The following is a 15842-nucleotide window of genomic DNA, read 5'->3' as shown; positions in this document are numbered from 1 at the left end:
GCACAGTCCCTGACATTAGAGACTGTACCTATTCCCCTCTATATCCCCAGTTACTAACAAAGAGCTGGTACTTGCTAGGTGCTTTATCATTATTTGTTGAACTGAATTGAATTCGTTCAACTTCTGAATACTTTCGAGGTTGAAAGTGATCACTCAAATGTTCTCCTTCCAATTCCTGAGCCAAAGGAGACTTAAAGCCTAACTATCTAAGATTGATTGAGTCAACACATAATTTCCAGGAAGGAAAAACTCTTTCACCATGAGATGGCTCCTGCAAGAGCCGCAGGAGCAGTGGGACTCCCACAGGGGCCCGGAGTCAGAGCAAAGGCACGGGCAAGGTTGTGTGAACAGTGATACTGATGACAGAAACCAGCAATAGTCATTGTGAAGCAGGAAATCTCAGTGTCAGGGGCTGTGGACAGGGATCGGTGTGGGCATTCCAGCAGCATATAGTCACATGATGGGGAGGCCTGAGGTGGGCATGTGTCAGGTATGTGTCCATTGGCCTACCCAGCACACAAACATTCGAGGGCAGTTCCAAAGGAGCGGGAAATCAAGGTGAAGAGAGACAGGTAATTCCTTTCTCTCCTCCCGGATGCTGGGTTATAGGCATGTGACCCACGCTCAACATGGAGATGGAGGGGCCAGGAGTGGTTATTGGCACTACTTGTGGGTAGATTGTCCAGAGATCCAGGGGCAAGTAGCCACTGGCAGCAGCTTCAATAGTAGCTTCCCAAACGGACTATTCTGTGGCATTCTCTATAGAATTTGCTGCCAAGTATCCTTTGGCTCCTGCCTATTTATTGAGCCTTGTTCTCAAGATTTCCTGGCTATTCTGTGAAATCCCTGATATCCTTTCCAATGCATTCCTTTTCTGCTTCAGTTAACTGGAGTCAGTTTCCCTTGTTTGCAACCAAGAACTCTGATTAGCACAAGAACAGGGCCAGATGCCTCTGTGACTGTCACCCAAACTCTTGATTATCCCAAGTCTGGCATCCTGTCATACTTCCTGGCTATGTGACCTTGAGCATGTTACTTGTTCCTGGATCCTGGGAATAGTGACAGCAACTATCCCAGAGGGTTTTAACGGGATTAAATTAGATAATGAATGTGAAGTACTTTGAAGAATGCGCAGCACATAGTACTCAACATAGGTTGCCTATTATCATTGCCTGTCATTAATGAGGCAAAGGGTAACAAATGAGACTCGGAGACCTCGTGGCAGTGATTTTATCCTGCTTGTTAACAGGTTTCTCTACTACACCTCTTCATCAATGGAAATCATATTCGATCACATTTTAATAGCTTCTCTGTAATTGTGTGATGTACCACATATAAAGGAAAGATTCTTAAAGCATATTTTTATAAACACATGCATCATTTTCCCCATATGTTTGATGTTACACAGCTTCATCGAAATGGAAATAGAAGCTGACTTTTGTTATCTGTCCTCTCATCCTCTTCTGTCTCATAATAAGACCGCAGACTCAAACGACACAAGAAACTGGTCTTATATTTCCTATGTATTCTCACAATGTTGAGCACATAATAGGTGCTAAATATACACTCAGTGATTGGTAGCCCAGCACTTAATTTGATTTTGTGAGAGCCATCTGGGCCACTCACTGGTATAGTTTGGACCCATCCATCGGGAACTCCCTCTGACCTCGGTCTGGTCCTCTTTAGCTAGGATCAGTGACACAAACCACAAAGTCACCCAGAGATCCAAAGGTAGGGCTCATAATGATTGCCTGACTCAGGAGGGGAGCTCCAATTCAGCTTTCTCTGAGTCCCCTGTGCTACCTTACCCTGTTACATAAACCAGTACAAAACTGACTTTTCCAGGACAGAACTAGTCAGGGCTCAGAACAGTTTTCCTAAGTAGGTTCCAGTCCAGTGCTCCACTTAGCCATGTTGTGGGCAGCTGTGAGATTTGCTCTTCTGAGCCCCTCAAGAAACACAGGAATGATGAGCCTCAGTATCATTTTTCTCCTTGGGGAGAACACTGTCACTGATTCCTCTCAGCATACACTTTATTATCGTCCAAGTTCCCAAAGGCACTTGAGAATATGTGATTAAAGGAATTCCCTAATGTCATATATACAATAAATCTAACTGGCTTTATTATCGAGCAAGGTTTTTTTTTTTCCCTCCTTCAATCTAATGCTTCCTGGCTAGAGATGAACTTACTCACCAAATATCCCTAACTTGACCTTACTTTTTTGATGTTGAATTGAGGGTATGCAGGTCAAATGCCAGACTGCCAGCACGTTGACTACTCCCAGACATGGTTTGGATAAAAAGTCTCTTGTATCTTTTGAATATTCTGGTATCATATATGTAAACCGAATTCAGAATTCCCAAGCCTTTAAAGCAGCGTTAGAGTTGAAGCCACTGGTAGTTAAAGAAAGACCTTCCCTTCATTCCTATGCAATGCTTCAATTTCTTGTACCCATTTGTAAATGGGTAAAGAACATCTAAAAGCCCTCCCTCCCCCCTCCACTGATCTCCTTCTTGTACTCTCTCTCATCAGTGTGGACCGCTATAACAAACTACCATAGGTGGGTGGCTTATAAAGAACCGACATTTATTTCTCACAGTTGTGAAGCCTAGGGAAAGTCTGAGATCAGGATACCAGCATGGTCAGGTTCTGCTGAGGGCCCTCTTCCGACCTGCAGACTGCCAACTTGCTGTATCCTCTCATACTAGAGAGCAAAGAAAGAAAGCAAGCTCTCTCCTGACTATTCTAAGGACACTAATCCCATGCATAAGAGCTCCACCCTCCTGACCTCATCTAATTCTAACTACTCCCCAAAGGCTCCAGGTGCTAACAGCATCTCATTGACAGGCTAGATAGGGTTTCAACATGTGAAGGGGGTGGGGTATAGACACAAACATTTATCCCATAATACCTGCTCATTCTTTTACCAATTCACCCTCAAACCTCTAAGTGGTGGCTGGAGGAAATGATCAGGAAAAAGAAACCATTCCAGGGCCTTAAAGTCTGACCCCTGAGCCTTGGATAAGATGATAAGCATGATGAAAATAAACTCTCAGGCCCAGAGGACCACTTTTCTGACAGTAGTTTGCCCTTTTGATTTAGCTAATTCTATTCCTGTGCTTCCACAATGCCATATGCACCCTCTGTCAAAGGTGCACCTTCCATTGCAACTGTTGTCTCCTTGCCTACCTCTCCCCTGCAAATGAGTACTCATTATCAATTTTTATGTCTTCACTGCCTAGGATAAGACTTGATGAATAATGGTTAAGATAGATTGCACAAACTAATTATGAATTCCTTCAATCTGTGTATGTACCACCCTCCTCTTTGCTGTTCCTATCATCCAGAGGTAGAGTTGCTTTCCCCACCCCTTTAATCCAGGTTGACCTTATAACTGGTCCTGACCACAGAATGAGGCAGAATTATAGTGTGCTAGTTCAGAGCTAAGGCCTCCGGAGGCCAAGAAGCATCTGCTTTTGTTATGAAGTGATGCTGCCACCTTGTGAAGAAGCCTGGGCTAGCGTCTTTGAGGATGAGAAGCCACAAGGAACAATGATGAGGAGCCATTCCAGCTGAGGCTCCTTTCACCAACCAGTTGACAGGGAGAACCAATTGCTAGATAAGTGAGCGAGGCTCTTGGAGGCCACCCAGCTCTTCCTGGGCTGCCATTGATGAAAGCAGCCACATGAGTGGTGCCAAGTGAGACCCAACAGATGAACCATCCAACTGAGCCCAGTCAAACTGCAGACTCACAGAACCATGAGCAAATAAAATTCTTGTTGTTTTAAGACATTGATTTTGGGGGTATTTTGTTACACAGCAATAGATAAATGATTCTGTGAGTATTCAATACAGGTTTGTTAGACAAATGAATAAATGAATCAATTAAGAGAAGAGTGGGAAATCTCATCTTACAATTGCAGTCCCTTGCCCTTATGGCTAGCCCAGCACATTAGCAAGATAGGTTAGCACCTACTTGATGTGACAGCTTTATCTGTACGTGTTCATGGTGATAATCACGCAGACTGAAAGGGGCTAATTTCTTACATCATACCATTCTGCGAAATTCTAGTAAAGTCTCACATAGAGTCATTAGAACATTTGCCTTCTAAAATCTGTCACTTTTCAAGCAAGGTAGCTTTGGAGCAGTCATAAGTTGCCTGATTAAGGTAAACAAACATCCTAGTTTGCCTGGGACAATCCCAATTTAGTGCCCTTTCACTCCCAAAGCATTCATTTTAAACAAGAAATTATGGGCGCCTGGGTAGCTCAGTTGGTTAAGCTACTGCCTTTGGCTCAGGTCCTGATCCTGGAGTCCCGGGATCGAGTCCCACATTGGGCTCCCTGCTCGGCAGGGAGTCTGCTTCTCCCTCTGACCCTCTTCCCTCTCGTGCTCTCTATCTCTCATTCTCTCTCTCTCAAATAAATAAATAAAATCTTTAAAAAATAAATAAATAAGAAATTATATGATCATTCTATCTTTGAGTCTCAGCTCATTATAAATGAGAAATAATGTTAAACAAGAATAATCACAGGGTTGTTTTCAGGACTAAAGAAAATAATACATGTGTCAGTAAAAAGACGATCCATTACTAAGGCATTACTTATTAATAGTACTGATAAATACCCTTTGAAAGAATGATGGTTTGGAAGATCAATTAAAACAGTTACCCCCAAAAAAGGTTTCCTCCTACCTGCTATTATCATAATAGTAGCTATAACCGTGCCCTGAGTGCCTACTAGTTTCCAGGAAGTAAGCAAATTAGCATGTAACATACATGCCTCCTTTCTTCAACCTTTTGTGAATATAAATGAATCACATTCACAGCAACTAGTTCAGTTTCTCTCCCAACTGGTTTCGGGCTTCTATGGAAAGAAAAAGAGAAAAATCAAGGAATGTGGCCAGATATTTGTTTCAAAGCCACCAAACATTGTGTAATGGCTAAGAAATTCCCCAAATGCTTTTTGACAGTTAGAAAACATGTATACTAGACTTCACAAAACCATGATAGAAAATTTATCACTCCCCTCAATAAAATACTCTTGTACATACATTACTTCATTATTCTACAAATCCTTATCATTAACCTTGTTTTACATCAGAGGATAATTTGAGGCTTAAAAAAGTTAAATAGCTAACTCAAAGTCTCTTCATAAGCAGATGGCAGATTCACCCCAAGATCTATTTAACTCCAAAGCTCTGCTCTTAAATTCTCTTCTGAAGTCCCATTAGATTACTTTTTGTTGTAGATGACAAATATGGGGTCACTACAAAAAATAATTCTTAAAAATTGTTTTTAAAGTGTTATTAGGGATAAGAAGATCATGTTGAAGTCTAGCATTCTAGAGCCCTGAGGTTTTAAGGTATAAATCAGTAAATTTTAGTGGACTGCTGCATGAGGGCAAGGAGACCAACAGAATATTCAGGTGGCAAGAAGGAAGTGGGACAAAAGTAGGGGGTGTGCAGGGGCGGGGCCAAGTCAGGAAAAGAGTGATGTGGGATGGGAATCATGTAGACAGTGGGCCAAGGAAGGGAGGCCTGGGGCAATGGGACCACTCAGTTGGCTAGCAGTTTAGAACAAGATCTAAAACAGGAGGGAGGAGAGCCTCAAAAATGGACTTTTTTCTTATGCTGACAAGGGCCAACCCAGCCTCCTCCATTTTCATCTGGAAGAAGCTATGTTTTAGGTCTAATTCATGAGCAAAAACACTAATGTCCTCCCATTATCCACTGATGGGTACTTTATACTTGTTTTACTGTTGCTTAATAAATAAATTAGAATATAGCTAAACTTGTTCAACAGCCAGTCATTAGTGCAGTTAGAGCTACTGTTCAGAAAACTGAAGGGCTATTGACTCTGCTCAGTTTAATGAAGGAAAATGAGTCACTGGAGATCTGGGCAGGAATGACTCATAGCTACACCAGCAGCCTTCTCTCCATTGTAAACTACTTTCCATCATTGGTAGTCAGCAAGAAGCTAAAAGAATGTTGATGTTTCTTTCCTGAGTGGTTAACTGCCTGAGTTCAGACAGACTGAAACTGAATAACAGGAAGTCAACATTTCTATGGTAAGGGACCAATTAAATAAAAAGTTACAGGCAGTCAGATTTCTCATTAGCCTTTCAGAAATTAAGTGTGGTGCTGTCCTGAGAGGAGTCAGGAGACCATCACATAGGAGACTCTCCCAATAGCAGAAGTCTTTCTAATATAGTAATGATCAGAAGGGAGGACTCCTCTCAAAAAACAACCCAACATACACTGAATTCTACTCTAGCATAATGTTACGACAAGGTTCTAAAGTAGTTTTTTCGCTTGTCATGAGTCTTGCCTTAGTCTTGGAAGAGAGATGGCATCAATACAGTTATATATGTTATTAATAAGGAAATGAAATCTGCCATTCTTCAGACATAGAGGCAATGATCAGTTATAGAAGTGATGGGTGGCCTAGCAGTAGGATTCTACAGGCTAAAGCTATGGGAGGAGGTATATTCTTATGAAGAAGGACAGTGCCCCCAAAAGTACAGAGTGATCTATAAATTATATACAATTCTTAAGAAAACAACAACAATAAAATTATGCTTGGAAACACTCAGGCCCCAGATTGTTCTCAGAGTGTGGATATTTAGAGGCTTGGAAATGGAATTAAGGTAAGTTTCCTTGGGCAATACCACATCTCTATTACTCTTGGCTTCCCACTGATCTCTGTGTTACTGAGACCATCTTGGGAGATGTTTGGAACTCAGATTAGAATTTAATGTTCAAAGAATGATATAGAACCAAATTATAGATAAATGCAGTAAAACTATTTCAAACTGTTCCTGAAGAGAGAAGCTTTATAACATACCTTAAACTTCAGAACTGTGGAGCTGATAAAATGGTAAGCAAAACAGAGGCCCTTGTACTCAAGATGTTCATGGTGTAGTAGGGGTACAAGCAAACAGGTATTTATTACACTCTGCCATGAGAATTTGGATAGGAACTGCACAAGGTGCTGTGGGAGCATATAGCAAGAGCCCTTATCCAGATTCCAGGAGTCAGGTGAATGAATCGTCCTGTATAAGCCAGCCTTCCCGAGAGAAACAGAGCCAACAAGATGTATGTATATATATCCCAAGAGAGAGGCTGAGAGAGAGATTATTAAGGAATTGACACATGATTGTAGAGGTTTGGAGAGTCCAAAATCTGATAGAATAGGCCCACAGGGTGGAGACTCAGGCAAGAGTTGCAGTCCCCTGGCAGAATAGCTTCTCCCTCGGGGGAGATCAGTCTTTGTTCTAGTAAGGCCTTCGGTTGACTGAAGGAGGGACACCTATACTATGTAGGGTAATTTGCTTTACTCAGAATCCACTAATTTAAATGTTAATCTCATTCAAAGAAACACCTTCACAGAAACATCCTGAATAATGTTTGACCAAATATCTCACACCACAGCCCAACCAGGTTGATACATAAAATTATTTATAGATTAATTTAAATTAATATCTATTAATATTTGTCTCCCCACTAAACGCATTAAGCAGATGCTCCCCATTCTCCATTCCCCCTCGCCCTGGCAACCATTAGTCTACTTTCTATCTCTATGGGTTTATCTATTTGGGATATTTCATATAAATGGAAATATACAATATGTGCAATATGTGACCTTTTAAATCTGGCTTCTTTTGCTTAGTGTAAAATCCATCCACGTTGAAGCACGTTTTAGTACTTCATTAGTTTTTCTGATTGAATACGATTCCACTGTATGGATATACCACATTTTGTTTAGCCATTCATCAGCTGATGAGCATTTGGGTTGCTAGCTCTTGTGAAGAGTCCTTATATTGACATTTGGGTACAGGTATTTGTCTGTGTCTCACATTCAATTCCTTTGGGTCTAATTTTAGAAGGTGAATTACTGGGTAATATGGTAATTCTGTATTTAATCTTTTTAGAAACCACTTTTCTTTTCCACGATTGTTGTACCTTTTTATACTCCTACCAGCAGGATACAAGCATTCCAATTTTTCCACATCTTCATCGGCACTTGTTATTTTCCATTTTCTTTCTTTCAATTCAATTAGCCAACATACAATACATCATTAGTTTCAGATGTAGTATTCAATAATTCATGAGTTGCATATAACACCCACTGCTCATCACATCATGTGCCCTCCTTAATGCCAATCACCCAATTACCCTATCCCCCCGCCCACCTTCCCTCCAGCAAGCCTCAGTTTGTTTCCTACAGTTCAGAGTCTCTCATGGTTTTTCTCCCTCTCTGATGACTTCCATTCAGTTTTCCCTCCCTTCCCCTATGATCCTCTGCACTGTTTCTTATATTCCACATGTGGGTGAAACCATATAATTGTCTTTCTCTGATTGACTCATTTCACTCAGCATAATACCCTCCAGTTCCATCCATGTCGATGTAAATAGTAAGTATTCCATTCTTAAAAAATTATAGCCATGCTAGCGGGTACGGAGTGTTATCTCATTGTGGCTTTGATTTACATTTCCCTAATAACTAATGGTGTTGAGCTTCTTTTCATGTGCTTGCTGGCCATTTTTATATTTTCTTTGGAGAAATGTTTATTCAACACTTTTGCCCAATTTTTAATTGGGTTGTTTGTCTTTTTGTTGTCGAGTTGTCTAAGAGTTATCAATATACTCTGGATAATGGACCCTTATCAGATACATGGTCACAAATATTTTCTCCCATTTTGTCACATTTGGTTTTGCCCACAGTTATGTCCCCAGGACCTACCTAACACAATACCTGGCAATAAATATGTGTTGACTGAATAGGAGGAAGGCTTGGAGACATGAAGAATCTGTAGAAGTTTTAAAATAACAAACTCAAAGGCATTATCAAGTGCTAATCATAGCCTGAGCCTGTGTGTATTTGAAAGTCACAATAAACGAACTGGGCTGAATAAGCTACACATAGGTTGAATTTACTAGCATGCTCTGTTTGACTTCAAATGTTTTTAGGAATAAGCTTTTGATAATGTAGAATTATAAACAGGGAAATCTGAGCATTTAAATACATTAAGACTGATAACTGATAAGGACCAGCATGCCATAATGGTATTTTTTTTTAAGATTTTATTTATTTATTTGAGAAAGAGAGAGAGAGAGCATGAGCAGGGGAAGGAAAGAGGGAGAGGGAGAAGCACACTCCCTGCTGAGCGGGGAACCCAACACAGAGCTCTATCCCAGGACCCCAAGATCATGACCTGAGCCGAAGTCAGACACTTAACCCACCGAGCCACCCAGGTGCCCCATTTTGTTTTGTTTTGCTGACACGACAGTGGTAATATTGCCTTATGCTTGATCACAGAATGCTTTTTCATTTTCAAAGTGCTTTTCAATCATTAATTAATACTCATAATGCTACTTTTAGATCTTTTATTGCATCCCTATTCATACTGGCATAAAATTGTTAAGGTAGGAAATGCACACACAGAGTAGAGCCTTCTCTACAGTAGTGGGATACAAATACATTTGATTTTATCACCAGTTAATATCTATTTTTAATTTTTTCATTTCCTAAGAGCTGTTCCCTCTAGACTCAAACTACTGAGGTCAACAAGAGAAACTGTAGAAAAAAGTGAAAATAGAACAGAGAATGAAATGTTCTCTTTGTTCTCTCTTTATCCAAACTCTACTTTTGGAAGACACATGGATTTAGGAAAGATTTTTTAATAATATGAAGGGAGAAAAAGGTAATAAAAATCAGTAGTTAAGAGGAAAGGAACAACTTGAAAGACATAACTATAGGAGATAAAGACAGTTAAACTGGCTTAGGATTCTAAGAGATCTCCCCAACTTTTTAGAGTGAAAGCAGAAACTTCATGTTATGGACTGAATTGTGTTCTCCAAAATTCCTATGTTGAAGTCCTAGTCCTTAGTTCTTCAGAATGTGACTACATTTGGAGATAGAGCCTTTAAAGAGGTAACTAAGGTAAAACGAAGTCATAGATGGGCCCTAACCCAACATGACTAGTGTGCTTTTTAAAAGAGGAGATTAGGCTATAGGCATAGAGCAAAGACGATGTGAAGACCCAGAGAAGACAGCCATCTACAAGCCAAGGAGAAAGGCTCTCAGGGGAACCAACCTTGCTGACATCTCGATTCTGTACTTCCAGCATCTAAAATTATTAGGAAATAAATTTCTATTGTCTGAGTCTGTGGTGCTTTGTTATGGGAGTCCTAGCAAACTAGTATCCTTTTCGTATAGTGTTAAACTTCCTTTATTATTAACACAAGAATCCCTTCAAAAGAAATTCCAGTCACATCCATAACAAGTCCTCTAAACAAAAGTTTTTTCCAGGTTGGCTGACGTAATCAACCATGGATTTATTTTTCTAACTACAGTGAATCCTTAAATTAGATCCAAGCTAGGATTTTCACAGAAAGAATAAATCAAGAATTGGATTAGTTTAAGCCCATTGGATTTTCAGGAATAATTTTAACTAATATTCAAGTGTCTTAAAAAAATAATAGTGTTTTCCCCTTGTTTTGTTCCAATATATGAAGGTTCTCATGTCTATGAGAAGCGGAACATCACAGCTGTCTTTAATGGGCATTTCTGTACACTCTTTTTTTTTTAAAGATTTATTTATTTGAGAGAGAGAGAAAGAGCACTAGTGGGATGGGCAGTGGGAAAGGAAGAGAGAACAGCAGACTCCATGTTGAGCACGGAGCCCAACGCAGGGCTTGATCTCACGACCCTGAGATCGTGACCTGAGCTGAAACCAAGAGCTGGATGCTTAACCAACTATACCACCTAGGCACCCCCATTTCTGTACACTCTTAAAAGAATACATATGTATGTTGTCTTACAGTGTATAAAGTATTGATAATCTGTTCTCCCTTTTGATCTTCACAACAATACTGAGATAAATCAGGGCAAATGCCATATCTTATTTTTTCTTTTTTCTACTGATGAAAAAAACTAAAACTCACAGAAGGTAAATTACTTCCCCAAGTTCACACAGCTAGTAGGATCACTGTAGAAGGGACCTAGCTATGTGCTGACCAAACCACCTACCTTTTCATAGTGTTGGCAAACCATGGCTGACTGGTCAAATCCAGCCTGCCACCTGTTTTGGTAAATATATGTTGTTGGAAAACAGCCACACCCATTCATTTACATATTATTAGGAATTGCTTTTGTCCTACAGTGGCAGAGTTGAGTAATTAAAACAGACTGTATGGTTCACAAAGCCTAAAATATTTACTATCTGACCCTTCACAGAAAAAGTGTACTAATCCCTATCCTAGACATACAACTAAACTACATTTCCCTAAAACTCCTCCTACAATTCAGGAGTTTTCTCTCTTCCTTCCTCAGGGTTGAATGCGGATGATCTAACAGAGGATTCTAAGACTTTAGTGAAAGACACAGTCCCTAGATGAGAGGGAGAAGAGAGTGGCATAGAACAGACCCACACTCCAAGACAGCATTGGTCTAGGACCTGCATGAGAAACAAACTTTAATTGTAGTAAGCCACCAAGCTTTAGAGTTTCACAGCAAGTAAGTTATCAGGGTGAAGAGAATAGCAGAACTTGGTTTGTTTGACTCTAAATCCAGAACTGTTTCCTTTCTTGAACTGTGGAAGTATTCAGAAATAAAAAGGAAGAACAAGCCAAGAACAAGGTCCAGAGCTCAAGACGACATCGCCCTGACTCCTGCACAGTGTGGCCTTAGAGCAGAAGGGGCTGATGGGTTTCATCTTTTGCCTATTCTGACAGGGGACCACCGCTTACTGACAAAGATTTTGAGGCCATCTCCAGGCTCCAAAGAAACAGTGGCGTGCTAATTAGCAATGCCTACCATGGACTCAGGAGTGCAAGGAGACGAGACAATCAGGGATTTTGCCATGCACACCTCTGAGAGACACCTGCATGATCAGAAAGCATTTGCTACCTTTAAGGATATGAAAGGGACAGATTTCAATCTGAGCCACACAAATATGCTGCTACTAATTGACACAAGTAGGAGCATATGCTAAACACCAATTTTTTTAAACACCAATTTTGAATGATTTGGTATGGGGGCAGAGGGAGGGAAGGGGAGTTATTTAACTCAGAGAATTAAAAAATGAAAATTGGAAAAGATCACATAAAATTATTTTTGCCATTTAAGATATACTAGGCTTCGTATCAAAGGTTTGGCTACATCTTTCTTTCACGGAAAATAACAAAGTGCATTTCCAGTCACATGCTTCACCCAAGTCACTTATTTGCCATATAGACAGAGACTTCTCTCAATCACTTCCCTCATAAAAAAAAAAAAAAAGGAGGGTGACGAGGAGGAAGAGGAAGAGTGTTATTTACTTTCCCAAGCTTTTCTGCATTTCGATGGCAGAGTCTTGGAAGGGAGATTCCCATGGGGGAAAAAAAAAAGAAAGAAAAGAAAATCCATTTGATCTGGAACAATACAATTAAGAAAAAGAAAAACAAATTATCTTTGTCTTCTGAAAATCAGAGTTATTGCTCAAACAAACCACAGATCTCAGAACTCTGCTCGAGTCTTCTGTGTTTTCTCCAGCTTCCTCCCCCAGTGAATGCAGAAATCCTCAGAAATATGGTTTTCTCTAAATTTCATTATGTGTCTTTCATGAGTGTTTACTTTTAAGGCAATTATAGTAAATAGAAATGAGGTGGCAATATACTATTTTCGCCCGATTCTCTTTTCCCTTATTTTGGTAACACCGTTGTAGGTCATTCTCTCCTTGCTGAAAAATTTTCCATCCTGTTTCCAGCGTATTATTTTTATGTATTTGCCAGGTTGCTTACAGGCACTGCAGCACCAGTGAAAGGTTTGTGAACCATTCAGTAAGTGGTTCCTGCTCGAATGAATTACCTAGCTTTCATGAACAGCCATGCAGAAGCAAAGCAGGCAGAAAAATAATGAATACATTTGTACCATGGCACTCTCCCCAGCTATGAGCTTCTCACAACCATACAATTTCCCCACGAGGAAAGACAAGATTGCACTGTCATTAGAATAGGCAATCATTAGATTTATCTTTTATATAATTTGTAGCATCTTAAACATTTCTGTGTAGCCTCATTACTGCCAGGAGTCCTCTTTAACTGAGATGATAAGTAAATAAAGTAGAAATTACACACCAACAAGAACCTGGAATATGTTGTTTTAGTGTATGTCTGAGAGCTCCCTTCAGCAAACCTAATCTGCACAGCAGTTACCATTATTTCTACCTCAATGAGCATCTCCTAATTGCTGTGTTATTGCTTGTGAAGAAAATATATTATTAAAGTCCACAACTCATGACTTGTTGCACATCTACCCATGAAAAACTTTCATCAGCATTTAATCAGTTTCAAATGGGATGATCAGCAGAGGGCTCCCCCCCCTTCCTCTTGAATATCTGTTCATTACCATTTTCTAACGTCAATGTACCCTTCTAACAGTCAGGATGCATTCATAATTTATTCAGAGACCTGAAGATTTTATTAAACCAAATCTATTTAATTCTCCATGAATCGGCTCAAGAAGATTTTGGTGGCTTTTTGTAATGAACCACAATTAGAAACTTTAGAGACTCAGAACCCTCTTTTAGTTGTTAATGTTTTGTGCTCTACTGTTGGTCTGCTGCCAGATAATGATCCACAGAGCATTAAAATTTTGTATTAATATTATCTTTACAAATGCAATATTGCTCAGTGGAGGACGAAGTTTCCATAGGCTTCTTTCTTCATAAGTATGTGTTAGGTTGTTGTCAGAAATTTTAGGCGATATTTGAAGCTGACATAGTCGTCTCTGGGTTAGGCATCTAAATTCTCAAGATCCATGTTCTTCCTTTCTTAGAAGGTATTCTAGAGTAGGTTAATCATACTAACTGGCTTTCAGTCAAGGTGAAATCAAAACAGCCTTATGATCTCCGAATGAATTTGAGCAGAGTAATAAATTTGAAATATAGAATGGGTTTCATTATTTAATGACCAACTCTGCCTTCCTTAATGATTCAAAACAATATGGATCAAGGGCCATACATAAGTATCAATCAATAATATGGCCAATAGCATATATCCTTGCAGAAGTAGTAAGTTAGTGTGTCATTGTTCATTTGTGACAAGGACTTAGAAGAACGATCATCGACAATCAGTAAATTCCTCCCAACATACATAATTTCAATAAATATTTGATTTTTCTAGGACCCTTGAGATCATCAAAATGATAGGGGCCAGAACTCAGATAAGTTTTAAGAATTTACAAGAGTTGAAAAGCAAAGGTAAAGGGTTTATGGATTAAACACTTTGCTTGAGGAAGGACACAAAAGAGGTGGTTAAAGATTAGGCTGGCATTCACCTAGAGGAACCATATTAGCTAAATCAGCCAGTATAGTTATCCAAGTCAGTGGATCCAAACTTGTCTCACAGGACTCAAATGGATGGATTCATTCTATTACCCTTAAGATTCCAGGTCAGTCTGGATTGAGAGTGGGTGACGGAGAGCTTCCCCACCACAACCACCCATAACACTCCCATGTCCACCAAGAGCCTGGTCAATCCTGTAGCTACAAGTGTCAGATTGACTCTATTCTAAAAAGTTAGGCTTTTTATTTATTTATTTTTTAAGATTTTATTCATTTATTTGACAGAGAGAGACACAGCGAGAGAGGGAACACAAGCTGGGGGAGTGGGAGAGGGAGAAGCAGGCTCTCGGCCGAGCAGGGAGCCCGATGCGGGGCTCAATCCCAGGACCCTGGGATCATGACCATGAGCTGAAGGCAGACGTTTAACGACTGAGCCACCCAGGCACCCCAAAGTTAGGCTTTTTAGAAGTAACACCAGCCTGTTGGGAAGAAGATCACCCCAGATCAGAAAGCAAGGGAGGACGATCCTATGGAATCGTCCTCATTAACCTTTGCCTTCAGCATTTTGCAAATTTCACAACAAAAAATAAGCATAAGAGCTCTGCCTCTTGAATTTTCCACGAAGAGAATATTAAATATATTGTCTATGCTAGTACAGAATATGGTTAAGATGTTCAGATCTATAGTCTTATCACACAGATTCAAATTCTAGCTCCATCATGTACCACCTGGATGACTTCTTGCAGTATTTTCCTTCAGTTTCCTTATCTGTAATGGACATGATCACACTTCCCACCTTCTAGACTTCTTGGGGAAATTAACAGAATTATTGCATGTGAAGCCCTTAGAACAATAAGTGCTCAATAAATGCTAGTTATTATTCATTCAAGTAACAGATACTTATTCGGTGCACACTATGTTTTAGATACTATATAGACTGGAGATTTAGCAGTGCAGTGAACACAACTGACTAAAATTTCTGCCTTTTTGGGGTCCATTTCAGACAATAGATAAATAAGTAAAATATATAGTATTAAAATGCTACTCTATCAAATGGCTTAAGTGCTATAGAAAAAAAATTAAGACAGTAGGAATATAAGGAACACTGAAGTAGAGGAGGACTTAAGAAGGTGACATCTGAGTGCAGACTTAAAGGAGATAAAGGAGTGAGCCAAAGACATATCTGAGGGAAGACTGGTTTGTGAGGAGGAAATAGCAAGTGCAAAAGCTCTGATGCAGAGCTTGCCTGATGTGTTCTAGAAATAGCACAACAAATATTAGCTGTTAGTGTTTGGGAGATATTTGCATTCCTAAGCTTCTTTAAGGGTAGAGACCACATCTATAATTTCTTTTCATTTATCATGAGGCTTGGTTCAGTACTGGATGGAGAGTAGAAGGGCATTTCTTATAATAAATTTCTAACTCTCTGCATCAGAGTGACTCCACATATCAAAAAAAAAAAAAAAAAAAAGGCAGCCCCCATCTTAGACCTACAGAATCTTGGAGGTTGGAT

The 15842-nt window shown here is 39.8% G+C and overlaps 1 long non-coding RNA gene across 1 annotated transcript in view; it reads right to left on the bottom strand.

Annotated features, from left to right (window-relative positions):
• Nucleotides 1-4779: 4779 nt before the first annotated feature.
• The window catches only part of LOC141373419 (uncharacterized), an 83898-nt gene continuing 72835 nt past the window's right edge, over nucleotides 4780-15842 (bottom strand). Inside the window, exons 2-3 of the long non-coding RNA XR_012379383.1 lie at nucleotides 7965-8046; nucleotides 4780-4867 (exon numbers count right to left, since the gene is read on the bottom strand). This is a non-coding gene — a long non-coding RNA (uncharacterized lncRNA). The remainder of the gene's footprint in view (nucleotides 4868-7964; nucleotides 8047-15842) is intronic.

The sequence above is a fragment of the Callorhinus ursinus genome, unplaced genomic scaffold (genome assembly GCF_003265705.2).
Source record: "Callorhinus ursinus isolate GAN/ISIS: 27379988/994484 unplaced genomic scaffold, GSC_fseal_2.0 scaffold9, whole genome shotgun sequence".
In the NCBI taxonomy this organism is placed as follows: Eukaryota; Metazoa; Chordata; class Mammalia; order Carnivora; family Otariidae; genus Callorhinus; species Callorhinus ursinus.
This window is presented reverse-complemented; position numbering and strand designations above follow the sequence as displayed.